Source organism: Macrobrachium nipponense, chromosome 20 (genome assembly GCF_015104395.2).
Source record: "Macrobrachium nipponense isolate FS-2020 chromosome 20, ASM1510439v2, whole genome shotgun sequence".
Taxonomy (NCBI): Eukaryota; Metazoa; Arthropoda; class Malacostraca; order Decapoda; family Palaemonidae; genus Macrobrachium; species Macrobrachium nipponense.
The window spans coordinates 20046905-20062858 of NC_061089.1; the positions used below are offsets into that span (position 1 = coordinate 20046905).

The 15954-nt window shown below is 50.1% G+C and overlaps 1 protein-coding gene and 1 long non-coding RNA gene across 4 annotated transcripts in view; one reads left to right on the plus strand and one right to left on the minus strand.

The window, feature by feature from the left end:
• Window positions 1–15954, minus strand: part of LOC135222774 (gem-associated protein 5-like) — a 291182-nt gene that overhangs the window by 166348 nt on the left and 108880 nt on the right. The window lies entirely within an intron of this gene.
• LOC135222766 (uncharacterized) lies at window positions 12412–14670 on the plus strand. Of its 2 annotated transcripts, none has more exons than XR_010316331.1 (8): window positions 12412–12448; window positions 12585–12659; window positions 12791–12883; window positions 13010–13105; window positions 13211–13279; window positions 13381–13520; window positions 13663–13745; window positions 14588–14670. It is a non-coding gene; the product is annotated as an uncharacterized LOC135222766 (long non-coding RNA). The 2 variants fall into 2 exon arrangements; XR_010316330.1 differs by lacking the exon at window positions 14588–14670 and adding an exon at window positions 13874–14180.

Below are 15954 nucleotides of genomic sequence, written 5' to 3' on the forward strand. Positions count from 1 at the left end.
GAGAGAGATCTATCACCGGGCGCCAGCCCCCCGTAGACTTCTCCATCAGGAAAAGGCGACTGTAGAAGCCCGGAGATTGATCCGTGACGATCTCCACAGCTCGTTTGTTCAGCATGGTCTTGATCTCCTGTCTTAGAGCTACGTCCTTTGATGACCCCGGGACGTATGTTTGCAGATGGACCGGGTTGGAGGTGAGGGGTGGCCGAGAGTCGAAGGGTAGTAGATATCCCTCCCGAAGGACGTCTACTATCCAGTGCTCGGCACCGTAGCGCTGCCATGTTGCCCAATGGCTCGCCAGGCACCCCCCCACTTCCGGCAGCAGGTGAGGGGGAACGCCGTCCCTAGCGTTTCCCACCTTTCTTCGACTTCTTCCCTGCCCGCCCGCGTGAGAAAGAGGACTGGGAGGAGGGCTGATGATGACCTCCTCTTGCAGAAGTAGAAGCCAGAGTCTTTCCTCGGGGTTTCAACGGGGCAACCGTCTTAGCAGCCAAGGAAGCGCTAGCCAAACTCTTAGGCTTGGCCGCAGTTTGAGGCTGCCCAGAAGCCTTCGAAACTGCCTGGTGCACCAGGCGGTCACTGTCATCAGTGCGCCGCCTTTCCACCACAGCGTCCACCATCTCTCCTGGGTAGAGAGAGGAGGAACTCCGCACAGGACCACTCCTTAGTCCAAGTGCCGCCTCTCGCCCAGCCGCCCTGGATACTCGGGTAAGGACTGCGTCCCTACGGCGAAGTACCAGGTTGGCCCACAGGTTTGCCGTTTGATGGGCGAGGAAGGAGATGTCCCTGCCCCCAGACTGACAAAGTCCCCTGAAAGCCGCATCATCCTCAAGAGGAGTATCCCCTGAGTTTACTGCGACCTTAGACACTGTGAGGGACCACAGGTCTAATCAGGAGACGGCCTGGAAAGCCGCCATAGAGGTGGATTCCAGGCCCAGTGCTTCTTGCTGTGAGAACCAGAGGTTCTCCGACAGGAGCTGCTGCAGAGACACAATCCGGAGTTAGCCTGGCTAACTCTGGGTTCACCTGTTTGGGCGGCATTGGATCCTCAGATGCCACATAAAAACACCGATGTCGCAGTAGAGGAAGAGGAAGTAGCTTGTTCGACCTGCCAGACTTCAGCGAGCCATCTTGTCCGGTCTGGGCTCCTTCTTAGGGCCCCAGAGCGACTCGAGCCGGGACGTGGGCTCGGATGGTGGGAGCGGCGATCCTTCCCCGAGATCGTTGTGCTGATGAATCAGCGCAATAACCTCGGCAAAGTTCCTCTGAATCTCGGGAGTGATTGCATCTTGTGGAGTAGGACCGTCAAGTCCCTCGAACAAGAGCAGCTCCCGAGATCCTCCCCCTTGAGGAGGGGGAACGGCGACAGACCCCTCTCGGTCTCCTCCTGTCACTTGCGTGTACGACGGTCAAGACCATGCCTGGCATGTACGGCGTCGTTACGGGATCGTGTGGGGCGCGCCCTTCATGATCACTCCTCGGTGTCTCGCCCTTCCCGGTGTAACCCGAGGAAGTTGAAGGCACGGGAGAGGCACACCTGACGCTCCCCCATTGCTCACTAGCAGAACCAGTGTGCTTGGAGGGCTGCAGGCGATCTCCAACCCGCGGTGGGGATCGAGCTGCAGGCCTGGTCGTGCCGTACCCCTGGGGAGAACGGCTGGACCGAGAACAGCGGCCCCGATCTCGAGCATCAGAAGAACTGCTGCTGGTCGCCCTAACCGTCTGGTCCCCATGGGAGCGGCGGTCAGGAGACTAGCAGAGACCACTGTTGCGGTGAGACCGGTGCATGTCCTCGCAGCGCGTCGAACCACGGCTGGCGCCAGCGATTGGGGGGGACCTCTTCCCAGCCTCAGCCCGTGGCCGATCTGGGACCGTCACGTCAACCCGGGTGACCGGCTGGTCGCTACAAGAGCGAGAGCTGGCCTGGTGAGTCGCCTGAGCGGCTCTCACCAGCCTTCCGCTCTGTGCCGTGAACCTAGTGTTGAGCGGGCTCTGGCGTCTGGTTCTTGGCGAACGAGAGGCCGAGACGGAACCTGGTGTAGCAGCAGAACCCCTAGCACCAGGTGAGGAAGTACCGGTACCCCTCTGGTCCCCGTCTTCTTCTTCCTTGCGGAAGGAGAGACAGGCCCCGCTCCCAAAGGAGCAGGAGGACCAGCGGAAGGACCCCCCCCCGGAGTGGGACGGGCCCTGAGAAGTTCCCGAAGGAGCCTTCTTAGGAGGGGAGGAGGCAGCCTTCTTCTTCCGCGGCTGGGTAGCCTTGGAAGTCGAAGGGGAAGAGGCGGCTGCAGACGACGAAGACGACGATGAAGACGACGACGACACCTTCCTCCTCTTCCTCTTCTTTTTCGTCAGCTTCCTCAGGACAGACATAAGGTCTACCATCCAGGGCGGAGCCAGGGCTGCTGTTGCCGAAGCAACAGGGCCTGGACGCACCTGTCCGGACAGACCAACATCTGGGGCAGCAACATCACGAACAGGGATGACGTCAGCAGGCATGGACACATCGGGAACAGCATGAGTGGCATGAACGGCATGGACAGTCAGCACAGCGTCGGCAGGTACGGCAGGCAGCACAGGTAACACAGGAGGCGGGGCAGCGGCCAGCGACATCCTGGGAACCGGCGGCAGGTCCAGGGGCGAGCTCTTGGGGCAGCGGAAGTCTGGTCGCGGCAGCACGGCAAACCCGGGCGGCAGCGGCATGCCCCCCCCTCGGTACGGCGATCGGCCCCTGCACAGCGGCTGTAGGTGAGACAGACACCATGTGCGGTGAGTACACCAGGTGAGGAGGGGCGGCGAACCCTGGAGTAGACAGGGTGGTAGTAGTTGTGGTCACCGTTCCATGGGTGACCGCACCAGACCCCGCCAGATGATGAAGTAGCCCCTGGACACTCGGCACGCCCTGCAGTCCCAAAGACACCCACACCTGACCAAGGTCATCCCTCATGGCAGAAGCACCTGTGGAAACAACAGTCAGGTAAGTAGGAGGGGTTCCCCCTCGTAGGGGTGGGGGGGGGGGAACCCCCACCCCAAACAAACGGAAGACCCCGAATACAGCTGTACATCGGGGTACCGAGCGCCCTCCTCTACGCTCGACCGATCGGTGAAGAGAAGGACCTGGATACCCCCCCCCCCCCCCACCAAGGAGAAGGTGCCATACGTGGGAGCTGAGCGGGGGGGCAAGAAAGAAGATGAAGTGTCTGTTACCAAGGGAGTGGCGGGAGAGCTTCCCGACGACTCCTTGGCAGGCCTTCACTTCTTCCTGCCCTCATACAAGCCCCACTGCACTTCCAACCAATTAACACAAACAACACACAGCTCGGCGCGAGAGCACTCCCGCCCTCGACACCGAGCACAAAGTACATGGGGATTGATTTCAGGGAAGCTCCTAAATATTCCACATTTACGTCCCTCCACCCCGGGGTACAGTTGCCGGGTAATGGAAGGGCACGGAGATTCCTTCGATCCTTGATCCATCACTTGTCACTCACAATAATGTACGTATATGAAAAAATGAAAAGGGTACTTACAATTCACTTTTACACACACACAAACAGTAAGAGATAATACAAATCTAAAAGCAAACGACGAAGAAGCGGGCAGAGAGCGATGAAGAGCACGTCTATCCACCAGCAGGCTGAAAGCAAAAGTGTTTCTTCGCCTCCCAGTCGCGCGGCATGCGCACTGTCGGACAAGCAGTTAACTACCGAACTCCCTTGTTCGAAAGCTTACGACCACCCAACTGCCGATAGTTACCTTCCTATTGTAAAAGGACCGAAAGGTTTGTATCCACTGTCGGAACAAAATACAATTTACGACAAATTGTTATTTGTTCCGATACCAATACAAACCATCGGTCCTTTAACAATAGGAAGACTCACTTCTTGGTGGGAGGAATCCGAGTCAATGAACAGACTGGTTGTTTGTCCAACCTGGTTCCCTCCCTGGTCGTAAGAGCAGAGGGAGGGATCCTAACCTCTGGCCAATGATCTGGGTATGTACCACAGGATCAATGGTCAGACCTCTGGACCCAAGTAATAAGAGGGAGGCCAGCGTACCTCTTAAAACTAGCAAGCAAAAACTTGTTCCTATAGCAAGAGGCAATATGAAGTCATGGGTTTCTCTCTTGTTGGCTTCCACTTTCCCCCCCTTGTTGGGGAAAGTGGTGGATAATCGCTCCTATCCCTAATGAAAGGGGTAGGATGGGGCTCGGTTGAGTAGCTCACCTGCATCGGTCTCCTGTTCCAGCATAGTGACGACCGCGTCCATCTGTCTAACGGTAGAGGGAGAGAAAAAAAAATGGGGAAGAGAAGCCAGTCACACTCATTCACTCATCCATTCATGCAGTCACACAAGGATGCGATGCAGTTCTGTCCGCTTGGGTGCTGGGTAAGCTACACAACTTGTTGAGCAGCCACCACGGGTCCCAAGGAAAAAGTGTCCAAGGACCTGTGGGCTATATCCCGAAGGTAGGAGGAGGTGAAGGTGGTCTGGTTGGTCCAGTCCCCCGCCTTCAGGACCTGCGCCACAGAGAAGTTCTTATGGAATGCAAGGGAAGGACCAATACCTCCGACTTCGTGGGCTCGCGAACGAAGGGTACGGATGTTGTCACTACCATCAGCCTCGTATACCCTCCTGATCACTTCACGCAGCCAGAAAAAAAGGGTGTTCTTGGACACTTCTTTCTTGGTCACCCCGGTGCTAACGAAGAGGCGTTGACACTCAGGCCTGAGGTGTCGAGTTCTCTTGAGATAGCGCCGTAGCACCCTCACAGGACAAAGCAGCATCTCATCCAGTAGGGAGGGGATCATGAATCGTGAATCACTCGAACCGGTCGTCAGGGACCAAAGGATTCTGAGTCTTCGCTACAAAGTTCGGGATGAAATCGAGTGTCACACATCCCTATCCCCTGGTATGCTTGATGTCGAAGGATAAGCCATGAAGTTTCCCTACTCTCTTCGCCGATGCCAGGGCCAGCAAGAAGATGGTCTTGAGGGTCAAATCCCTGTCTGATGACTCTCGGAGTGGCTCGAAGGGTCTTCGAGTCAGACTCCTAAGGACGAGAGTCACATCCCACCCCAAGGGGCCTGAGTTCCCTGGGTGGGCAAGACCTCTCAAAGCTCCTCATTAGCAGGGAGATTTCGATTGAGTTCGAGATATCCACTCCCCTCAGTTTCAGGACTAGGGCCAGGGCAGCCCTGTATCCTTTGACTGTGGGGACGGAGAGGAGCTTCTCTCGGCGAAGGAAGATGAGGAAATCCGCTACCTGCTGAAGAGTGGCTCTGAGAGGAGATAGACCCTGTCTATGACACCAACCACAGAAGACGACCCACTTTCCCTGGTACACAGCTGCTGAGGACTGTCTGATGTACCCAGCCATCTCTGTTGCTGCTTGGCGAGAAAAGCCTCTCGCTCGCAAGAGATGGTGGATAACAGCCAGCCGTGAAGATGAAGGGACTGGACTGACTGGTGGTACCGTTCCACGTGTGGCTGGACGAGAAGGTTGTGCCAAGGGGGAATCTCTCTTGGTGCTCCTGCAAGAAGAGCCAGCAGGTCCAGGTACCAAATGGCCTGAGGCCATTTGGGGGCCACCAGGATCATCCTGAGATTCCGGGTGACCAGCACTCAGCTGATCACCTTACGAATCAGACAGAACGGGGGAAAGGCGTAAACGAAGAGGTTGTCCCACGGGTGTTGAAGAGCGTCCTCTGCAGCTGCCCATGGGTCCGGCAAAGCCGAGAAGAAAACCTGAAGTTTCCTGTTGTGCCGGGTGGCGAACAGATCCACGACAAGACGCCCCCACAGGTTGAAGAGCCTTTCCACCCCATCTGGGTGTAGGGACCATTCGGTCCCTATCACCTGATCCTGACGGCAGAGCTTGTCTGCTACTACATTCCTCTTGCCTGGAATGTAGCGGGCTGACAGCTCTACCGAGTGAGCCATGCCCCACTCATGCACCTGCAATGTCAACTGGTGCAACGGGAGGGATACTAGGCCCCCATTTGTTGACGTATGCCACTACCGTGGTATTGTCGCACATCAACACCACCGAGTGTCCCACCAGGCGGTCCTGGAACTCTTGGAGAGCGAGGAACGCTGCCTTGAGCTCCAGGACGTTGATGTGAAGGTGCTTGTCATGATGATCCCACACTCCTGCAGTCAGCAACTCTCCAGGTGTGTGGTCCATCCCTCGGTTGACGCGTCTGAAAACCGCAACATCTCGGGGAGGGGGGGAGGAGTGCTGAGTGGCACTCCTCTTACGAGGTTCCTGTCGTCTAGCCACCAGGCTAGGTCCTGCCTCACCTCCTCCGTGAGGGACACGGGGAGTACGGCGGGTCTCTTGCCTGTGACTAACTCTCCTTTAGTCTCCACTGGAGAGACCGCAGGTGAAGACGCCCGTGAGGGACTAACTTCTCGAGTGATGACAGGTGGCCAATCACGACTTGCCACTGCTGAGCTGGCTGTTCCTGCCGAGACAGGAACTGGTAGGCTGCCTCCCTGAATCTGCTGATCCGCGAGTCTGCGGGGAAGACTCGTGGAAGACTTGTCCTGCTACCGTATCGATCAGCACTCCCAGGTACTTCATCCTCTGCTTGGGCTTGAGATCTGACTTCTCGAAGTTCACCACGATCCCCAGATTGCGGCAGAACTCGAGGAGTCAATCCCTGTCCCGTAGCAACTGCGAGCGGGAGCTCGCCAGGACTAACCAGACGTCGAGATACCTCATAAGACGTATCCCTAACGAGTGGGCCCAAGCAGACACCAGAATGAACACTCGCATGAACACCTGTGGGGCGGTTGAGAGACCGAAGAAAAGTGCCCTGAATTGGTACACCGTCCCGTCGAGGATGAAGCGGAGGTACTTCCTGGAGGACTGATGAACGGGTATCTGGAAATACGCATCCTTCAAGTCCACAGAAAGCATGAAGTCGTTCTCCCTGATGGAGTCCAGCACGGAGCGTGCCGTCTCCATCGTGAACAGAGACTGGCGAACGAATCGGTTCAGGGGGGAGAGATCTATCACCGGGCGCCAGCCCCTCGAAGACTTCTCCACCAGGAAAAAGACGGCTGTAGAAGCCCGGTGACCGATCCCTGACGATCTCCACAGCTCCTTTGCTCAGCATGGCTTGGACTTCCTGCCGAAGTGCTACATCCTTGGATGTTCCGGGTACGTAGGTCTGAAGGTGGACCGGGTTGGAGGCGAGGGTTGGCCAAGACTCGAAGGGTAGTAGATACCCCTCCCGAAGGACATCTACTATCCAGGTCTCCACTCCAAAGAGCTGCCATGTTGCCGTCCCTAGCGTTTCCCACCTCTCTTCAGCTTCTTCCCAGCTCCCCCTCGTGAGAAGGAGGGCTGGGAGGAGGGCTAGTTACGGTCGCTCCTAGAAGAAGTCGAAGGCAGAGTCTTTCCCCTAGGCCTCGACGATGCGATCGTCTTGGCCGCAGAGGAAGCGCTAACCAAGCTCTTGGGCTCGAGGCTGCCCAGACGCCTTCGAGACTGCCTGGTGTACTAGACGGTCACTGTCATCAGTACGCCATCGCTCCACCGCAGTGTCTACCATCTCTCCGGGGAAGAGAGAGGAGGAACTCCGCACCGGTCCGTTGCGAAGACCCAGAGCCGCCTCACGCCCAGCCGTCCTGGTCACTCGGGTGAGGAGTGTCCCTACGCCGAAGAACCAGGTTGGCCCACAGGTTTGCCGTTTAGTGGGCTAGGTAGGAGATGGTTCTACCTCCAGACTGGCACAGTCTCCCGAAAGCCGGGTCACCTTCAGGAGTGATATTTCCCGAAGTGGCTGCGACCTTAGACACTGTGAGGGACCACAGGTCTAACCAGGAGACAGCTTGGAATGCCGCCATGGCGGTTGATTCCAAGGCAAGTGCCTCTTGCTGCGAGAACCATAAGTTCCCCGACATTAGCTGCTGCAGAGACACCCCCGGAGTTAGCCTAGCTAGTTCCGGGTTAACCTGTTTAGGCGGCAAAGGGTCCTCCGATGGCATGTAGAATCTCCTCTGTTGCAGTAGAGGTTGGGGAAGTAGCTTGGAAGACCTGCCAGACCGTAGTGAACCCTCTTGTCCGGAGATGAGAGAGTCCACCTGGCCCAGCACCGAGTCAGCCAGAGCCCATCGCGGCAGACCCATCGTCGTCTTGGGTTCCTTCTTAGGACCCCAGAACAACTCGAGCCTGGACGTAGGCTCAGAAGGTGGGAATGGCGATCCTTCCCCAAGGTCATTTCCCCAAGGTCATTGTGCTGACGAATCAGCGCAATAACCTCTGTAAACGACCTCTGGATCTCGGGAGTGACTGCGTCTTGTGGAGTAGGACCGTCAAGTCCCTCCAACAAGAGCGCCTCCCGAGACCCTCCTCCTTCCAAAGGAGGAACTGCAACAGACCCCTCCTGGTCTCCTCCTGCCACTTGCGCGTACGACCTGGTCGGTCCTAAGACCATGCCAGGCTCGTATGGCGTCGTGGTGGGACTGTGAGGAGCGAGCTCCTCATGATCACTCTGGATCACCTCACTCTTCCCGGCGTAGCCCGAGGGATCAGAGAGGAAGACCTGACGCTCACCCCTCGCTCACTGGCTTGAACCAGTGTGCTTGGGGGGCTGCATGCAATCGCCAACCCGCGGTGGCGATCGAGCTGCAGGCCTGGTCGCACGGCTCTCCCGGGGAGAGCGGCTGGACTGAGAACAATGGCTCCGGTCCCGAGCGTCAAGAGGCGCTGCTGCTGGTCCCCTACCCTTCTAGTCCTGGTGGGAGCGGCGGTCAGGGGACCTGCAGAGTCCGCTGTTGCAGTGGGAGCGGGGCCTGTCCTCACGGCACGTTGAGTCGCTGGAACCGGCCCCGAGGGGACCTCTTCCTTGTCTAAACCCGAGGCTGGTCTGGGACCGTAGTGTCAACCCTGGGAGCCTGCAAATCGCTACGAGAGCGATCGCTGGCCAGGCGGGAGTCACCTGAGCGACTCTCCACCCCGAGCAAACAGAAGGCCCCGAGTACAACTGAATGTTGGGGTACCTCGCCCCCTCCTCCACGCTCGACGGATCGGGCGAAGAGAAGGAGCGGGAAACCCCTTCCCGAAGGGGAAGGAGCCGTAAGCGGGAGCTGAGATGGAGGGAGGAAAGACGACGACGTGTCCGTGACTAGGGGAGTAGCTGGAGAACTTTCCGATGACTCCCTGGCAGGCTTATGTCGCTTCCTCCTCCCCTCAAAGCGCGCCCACTGCTCCTCCGACCACAAAACACAAAAATCACAGGGCTCGGCGCGAGAACATTCGTGCCCCCAACACCGAGCACACAATTCATGAGGATCAACTTCCAAGAAGGAGCTGAAGGCCCCACACTTACGGCCCTCCACACCAGGGCAAATCCTGCGGCTGATGGGGGGGGGGGGGGGGGGGGGGGGGGCACGGGGAACTCTCCAGCTCACGAGAATCCATAGTAAATTGGTAATAATACAAAGCACACGTACTTACAACTTACAGTATTGAGACACAATTCACACATAAGCAAACCAAGGTTTGGAGAAAACAGAGCAAACGACAAAAGGCGGGCAGAGAGAAGTGGAGAACACGTCTGTCACCCAGCGCGGCCGAAAGCAAAGTGGATCTTCACCTCCCAGTCGCACGGTGCGCTGACTGTCAGACAAGCAGTTAACTACCAAACTCCCTTGTTCGAAGCTTACGACCGGTTCCTGCTGCCGCAAGTTACATTCCTATTGTTAAAGGACCAATGGTTTGTACAGGCGGTCCCCGGGTTACGACGGTTCCGGCTTACGACGTTCCGAGGTTACGACGCTTTTTCTTAAATATTCATGGAAATTCCGTCCTGGGTTACGACGCTTGTTCCGAGGTTACGACGCTGACGCTTCCGACGCTCCGAGTTAACGACGCTTTTAAAAAAAAAACGCATGCTATGATAAAAATCCTTTATATAGTTTAGCACAGTACATAATAAAAATATGTTTTTGGTTACATTACAACAAAAATTTTGAGGTTATGATGATTTTTGACACTTTTTTTTTCGTATTTTTTGAATTTTTTTAGTGACGCCGCATATGCGGAACTAGTTTGCGGGCGAATGAATACACTAGCTTGGGATGCGCAGTTTAAAACAGTCCAAAAGCGCAAATATAATGAAAAATCATTGCTTGTTTCCAGTACATAATTAAAAAAACTAAGTTTCTGGTTAGATTACAACACAAATTCCAAGGTACGACGTTTTTTGTTATGCTTTTTAACGATACCTCATATGCAAAGAACTAGTTTTTTGAGCGGAGGTGCATAAATTAATTAACGCTATTAAACTGTATGGTAAATTGACCGAACAACGACCTCGGACGGTCGAGGACGCCAAGCGTAACAATACGAAAGGACGCCACTTCAATCGCGTGCCTGCCTGCATTCCACTAGGTTGTGTGCTGAGACGTTGCTGAAATTCCTTGCCATTTTCGCAAATTTACAATGGCTCCTAAACGCCAAAGTACTTCCTCCGATGATAGTTCATCCAAGAAGAGGAAGGTCATCACGATGGAGGTCAAATATGACGTGATAAAGCGTTCGGAGAAGGGAGAAACTAACACCGAAATAGGCCGTTCTTTAGGCTTGAGCAGGACCACGGTGGTAACCATTGTGAAGGATAAGGAACGTATTCTGAAGCATGTTAAGGATGCTGCACCGATGAAGTCAACGGTGATAAACGAGAAGCAACGTAGCCAGAGCATTGTTGAAATGGAGAAATTGCTCATGATCTGGCTGGAGGACCAGAACCAGCGACGTGTTCCGGTGAGCTTAAGTGTGATCCAGGAGAAGGCTAGAGCGCTGCATGAGGTAGTAGTGAAAAAGTTTGGCGAAGGCAGTGCTGGTGGTGAATTTTCCGCGAGTAGAGGTTGGTTTAACCGTTTTAAGGCTCGTGCAAATTTGCATAATGTGAAGCTGCAAGGTGAAGCTGCTAGTGCTGATAGCGAAGCAGCAGAAAGTTTTCCAGGTGGTTTGGCTGAGATAATTAAGATGGTGGTTACACGGCTGACCAAGTCTTTAATGTGGATGAGACTGGATTATTTTTGGAAAAGAATGCCAAATCGAACGTACCTTTCCAAGGAGGAGAAGTCAGCACCTGGCCATAAAGCTGGAAAGGAGCGACTGACTTTGCTGTTTGGGGCCAATGCAAGTGGTGATTTGAAACTGAAGCCCTTGCTGGTGTATTTGGCCGAGAATCCCAGGGCTTTCAAGGGCATTTTCAAGAGTCAACTCCCTGTGATTTGGAAATCTAACAAGAAGGCGTGGGTTACCTTAATGGTCTTCGAAGATTGGTTCAATGACCATTTCGTGCCAGCAGTGGAGCGGTATTTGACTTCGAAGGGTCTGCCTTTTAAGGCCCTCTTAGTCCTGGACAATGCCCCTGGTCACCCTTCAAATTTGAGCGACATGCATCCTAATGTGAAGGTGGGTGTACCTCCCACCCAATACCACATCGCTGATACAGCCAATGGACCAGGAGTAATAGCTAATTTCAAGGCTTACTACCTTAGAAGGACCATACGTTTTGCTTTGAGGGCCATAGAAGCTAACAAGGAGTTGACACTGAAGCAATTCTGGAAGGGCTACAACATTGCAGATGCAGTGAAGAACATTGCAAGTGCTTGGGACGAGGTGAAGACGACCACTTTAAATGGGGCCTGGAGGAAACTGTGTCCACAGTTTGTGCACAGTTTTGAAGGCTTTGACCAGGCAGAAGACGTCGAGACTGTGACGAGGAAGATCGTAGGGCTAAGCAAGAGGCTGCAACTAGATCTTGAACCTGATGATGTAAACAGAGCTGCTGGCTTCCCATGGAGAGGAATTGTCTGCAGAGGACTTACTAGAACTTGAACAACAAAGATTGAGGAAGAGGAGGCGGCACCAGAGCCAAAACCCAGGTCATTAACTGTGAAAGGCTTGTCAGAGGGTTTTACTCATCTGGAGAGAGCCTTGGCTTCTTTTGAGGCAGAAGACCCTAACGTTTCTAGGTTTGACAAAATCAAGAGAGGAATCATGGATTTGGTGACTTTCTACAAGGAGACCCTGAAGGAGAAGCAGACGAAGAGAAGTGTGCAGTCCAGGCTTGACACTTTCTTTCACAAGTCTCCAGTACCACCACCTCCCACTCCTAGTCCTGGTAAGGAATTCTGAACTGTTTTGACTAATTTATGTGTTTACATAGTGTACATATTAAAATGTGTTAATTTTTTTTTAATGTAACAACTAAATGTAAGAGTAAATTGTAACTTCATTAATTTTCATCATTTGTAATTTTATTGCAGAAGTGGTGACAGTTCCAGATCTGTACTAACCTGTGACCAGTTCCAGATCTCCCTGTACTACCTGTGACAGTTTCCAGATCTCCCCGTACTACCTGTGACTGTTCCATAATCCCGCCTGTACCTGGACCCTCTGTATCAGCCCGCCCACCTGTACAATCAGGTAAGCAATTTCATTTTTCTCATTTTCATGTTGGAAATTGTTTACACCCTACATACATACGTACACTAACTTACATAGTGGTACAATGTGTTTGATGTTGCATAACCTTATTATTTTTTTTTTTTTTTCATTTCAGACCCCTTTGATAGTGACAGTGACCCAGATGACCCTGAGCCTTTCCATGGTTTTGATGCCTCGCCCTATACATCAGGTAAGGAATCCAACTTAACAAATTTGTATAAAATGTTTTATAAATTGCTAATAGAAATTTTATTAAAAGTGTACATATGCTACAATTACTCATCCTTATAATATATTTATGTACCCTATCATTCTTTCCAGATGTAGATGTTCCCTCATCAGTTGATACGAGTATCACCTCTCCAGAGCCCAAATCAGTTGATACGAGTAGTATCACCTCTCCCATTCCTTCAGGTAAAAGAATTCTTCATTTTTTATATTGAACATACGTATTACACACTACATATGTCAAACAGTAATAACATGTGCAGTAGTTACAGTAGTAGTAACTATCATTTTATATATTTTTTATCATTCCAGACTCCCAAGCACCTGCCCATCCCACTCCATAGCCCAGCCACCCACTCTCATGTACCATATGGCCATCCCAGTAAGCAAGCCAACCACTAGAATTTGGTAAGGACATTTTTTTTTATTAATGTTTTAATATTACATATGTAATAACCATGTTATGTATGTAACATACATACTATAATCATATGTATTACATTATCATTCCAGACTGGCATGCACCTGTGACTTACATAAACCAGACCTCTACATAGCCTACATGTCTTCATTTTGCTGAAGGTAAGGAATTCTCAGTTGTGTTTAATGTTTGCATACGTACAATAAATTTTGTACACCTAAGTGGTTACATACTGTCCTTTAATATTAATTCTTCATTCCAGACTGCCCATCATCCTAGCCTGTTATCTGTGATAAAGCACACTGAAGTTAGGTTTGGAATGCATCCTTATCATGAATGCTCTACACCTCCACCTCCATCTTCCACAACCTAGGTAACAGCTTTGAGACTCACTAAAAGTTGGTAAGTTATGTAAGGAATTTCTAAATTAAGTTTTATACTACATGTTATATGTGATATTAAACCACTGTATGGTGCATATTACTGTATGTAACTTACTATGCATAGAGTACTTACTGACAAAATTATTTTTTGTACATTCCAGAACCCCCTGAATGATGTAGGCTATGGGGCCACATAAGACTTTGTCCATCCAGGGTTACGTTGAATGCCAAATTTAAACTAAAGGTAAGGAATTAATTAACATACATTAACTCTTTTAGTACTCTTGATATATCTACAGTAATTAACATATGCATTCACAACTTTCTGTAGTGTATATTTTGTACACTAATTTTGTTACTTTTTCCTTCCAGAACCAACATTTTTCACACAACTCCAGGTTGTTACTACAAGTGTCATCAAGGGATAACTACAAGTAGAAGCACCATTTTTGGATGGAAAAAACCCTTCAGGAAAGTATACGTATCACATGTAACATGTAGTGTAACAAAGTATGAACAGTAAGGTTTTTACATACAGTAGTACATATTACATACGTACATAACTTTTTTTTACAGGAATTTCCAACCAAGTTTGATTATGTACATATGTACATGTTATAAACCACTGTACGTATGGTTACTGTATGTAACTTACTAAACATACATAACATGACTTAACTTTGATACTTTTTTGGTAATCCAGAAAACCAGGACCCCCTCCATAGATGCAGGCTATGGGGCCACATAAAACTTTGTCCAGGGTTACTACATAACATAGCACAACAACTGTAAAAACTATGTACTACTGTACTAAAGGTAAGGAATTATACATAGTAGTAAACATACATTAAGTAAGTTTTATACGTACATACTAAAAAAAAGTGACCAAGATCTCTCACATGGGATAAGTGATCAAGGTCCCTCATGGAATTGGTACTGTACACTCCCTGCTGAACAGGGGGTGTAGACCAATCATTTACAATAATGCATACCAGTTGATATTAAACCACTGTATGGTGCATATTACTGTATTAACTTACTATGCATAGAGTACTTACTGACAAAATTATTTTTTGTACATTCCAGAACCCCCTGAATGATGTAGGCTATGGGGCCACATAAGACTTTGTCCATCCAGGGTTACGTTGAATGCCAAATTTAAACTAAAGGTAAGGAATTAATTAACATACATTAAGTAAGTTTTATACATGTTATATATGTGATATTAAACCACTGTATGGTGCATATTACTGTATGTAACTTACTATGCATAGAGTACTTACTGACATACTAATTATTTTTTGTACATTCCAGAACCCCCTGAATGATGTAGGCTATGGGGCGGGCACATAAGACTTTGTCCATCCAGGGTTACGTTGAATGACAAATTTAAACTAAAGGTAAGGAATTAATTAACATACATTAACTAAGTTTTATACATGTTATATATGTGATATTAAACCACTGTATGGTGCATATTACTGTATGTAAACTTACTATGCATAGAGTACTTACTGACATACTAATTATTTTTTGTACATTCCAGAACCCCCTGAATGATGTAGGCTATGGGGCCACATGAAGACTTTGTGCATCCAGGGTTACGTTGAGACAAATTTAAAAAACTAAAAGTAAGGAATTAATTCACATACATTAACTTTTTTACTCTTGATATAACTCAAAGTAAGGAATTATAAACTAAAAGTAAGGAATTAATTAACATACATTAACTCTTTTACTCTTGATATCTATAATTTACATATTGCATTCAGGACTTTGTGTAGTATTTTGTACTAATTGTGTTATACTTTTACCTTCCAGAGCTACCAGACTGGGATTTTAGTGTACTCCAGGATCTAACAAATACTACTACGAAGTGTACAGTGCATAATATAGTGTTTAGTGTATAATCTAACCTAAGGATTAAGTGTAGTACATTGTGCTTTTTAGTGTCACAAGAGTTTAATAAAGAATTATACCTTCAAGAACCATCCTTTGCCATTGAAATAACCACACTACACATCATGCAATCTACTTGCATGTCACACAGGTAAGGTCTCTAACTTTTTCTTAGTTTAAGGCATATTTCCAAGTGTCGTTCCGGCTTACGACGATTTTCGGCTTACGACGCGCCTCAAGAACGGAACCCCCGTCGTAACCCGGGGACTGCCTGTATTCGTATCGGATCAATTTGACATTTTCATTTTTCTGATAAACTTTTTTGCCACGAATATCAAGTAAAATAGTAAGTTGTGTTTTAAAGTTAGTGATCAATATTGCTGAAAATTCTTAACTTAACTTAGCATTTACAGGAGCCAGAATCTTGATTTTCAATTTGTAAATCAAGAAATCTACATAAAAATGATATTGTCATGTTACAATAAAGTTTTATACATACTTACCTGACAGATATATACTTAGCTATAGACTCCGTCGTCTCCGACAGAATTTCA